The sequence below is a fragment of the Austrofundulus limnaeus genome, unplaced genomic scaffold, assembly GCF_001266775.1.
Source record: "Austrofundulus limnaeus strain Quisiro unplaced genomic scaffold, Austrofundulus_limnaeus-1.0 Scaffold2261, whole genome shotgun sequence".
Lineage (NCBI taxonomy): Eukaryota > Metazoa > Chordata > Actinopteri > Cyprinodontiformes > Rivulidae > Austrofundulus > Austrofundulus limnaeus.
The window spans coordinates 33,268-34,727 of record NW_013954663.1 but is presented as its reverse complement, the minus strand read 5'-3'; the positions used below and the strand labels follow the sequence as shown (position 1 = coordinate 34,727).

The following is a 1,460-nucleotide window of genomic DNA, read 5'->3' as shown; positions in this document are numbered from 1 at the left end:
GCTCAGAGTTGTTGGCTCTGACAATTGGAGTTGTTCTGTGATGAAAAAAAATAACTGCTGTTATGATGGTCAGACAGGCTCCAAAAACAGAAAAAGAAGCCAGGATGATTGCCAGAATGTCATCAAAACACAGAAACTCCACAGGCTTTGGGAAACAAACATCGTTTTTTGGGTTAGGCCAGAATTCCTTGGGACATGGGAAGCAATCAGGAGAATCTAAAAAGTAAATCAAAGTGTTTRTTCTTACTCATAAATATCCCAATGGTGACATACACAATCAAGTAAGTATTTATATGTTCAGCCATGGATGTCGGAAAATCGGGCCCACAGTTTATATTCTTCTTCATCGCTAAGGTGCTTTCTTTGATTGAAGTCAAGGCACTGTGTGAAACAGTCAAGTTATGTCACATCAAACCTAAAAACTTTATGCTTTATTTCAACACAATATACACTGAGACACACTTCTGTTGGAATAGGAAAGATCCATCCCCAAAGTGTTAAAACAACAATAGTAGCAAAATATTTTCCAAAAGGCCTTGGTATTTTTTCTGTGTTCAGCCCATTACTGAAGATAGGACTCATGGCCCAAACCATGACTGAAAGAAGTAATTGATGTATTTGGTTGTTTGAAGTTCAAATAAAATATTTATTGTTACCTGTTATATTACTGATCTCTCCTTCAGGACATGGTATACAATCATAGCAGCAGATGGGTTTTCCTTTCTGCAACACTTTRCGRGTTCCTGGAGGACAACTCTCAGAGCACACTGACACTGGAACCTGTCACACAAAGAGCCAACCAAAATTGATAAAATTTATGTTTTGAGTTTTTGTGGATCAAGTGATTTTTGTGAGCGGGTATYTTGCAGTTCAATAAATGTTTATTTGCAAAACTGTCGTAGGTTTTTAACCTCTGTTCTACCCTCCATCCAGGTTATTTCCCTGTTGATATGAAACTCCTGGCCTTTAGGCAGTGATGCATCATAGTATCCTACTGTWACCAGCTCAATATCTCCACTCTCACTCCTCTGCCAGTTGACCAACTCATAAAAAGCCACWGGATCCCCATTAGCATCAAATGATACAGGATAACCATTTTGGGAGAAGTTGACTTTACTTAGTTCAGACAAAACCTGAAAGAAAGAGATGAATTTTAAAGAAAACCCTGGCTAACAAAAAATCAAAAATTGACATTTTGACTGACCTGTTTTGAATCAGGTCTAATGTTCTTGTCACACTGAGATGAGAATTTTGTTTTCTGACACACTGCATTGTGAATGGCATGAGCTATTGCATAAACAGCCTTGTACACCATGTTAGTGATTCTTAACTGAGATGTGTCAGTGTATGGGTTTTTGAGGGTTTTTAAATCTTCATTATGATCACACACTCTCTTGTATTGCTCATCAGCACCTAAAGACAAATAAAGTCAAAAGAAAAATATTATATCAGATAAATAC

The 1,460-nt window shown here is 37.3% G+C and overlaps 1 pseudogene; it reads right to left on the bottom strand.

Moving 5' to 3' along the window:
* Positions 1-4: 4 nt before the first annotated feature.
* LOC106537350 (vomeronasal type-2 receptor 1-like) overlaps positions 5-1,460 on the bottom strand; it is a 4,503-nt pseudogene continuing 3,047 nt past the window's right edge.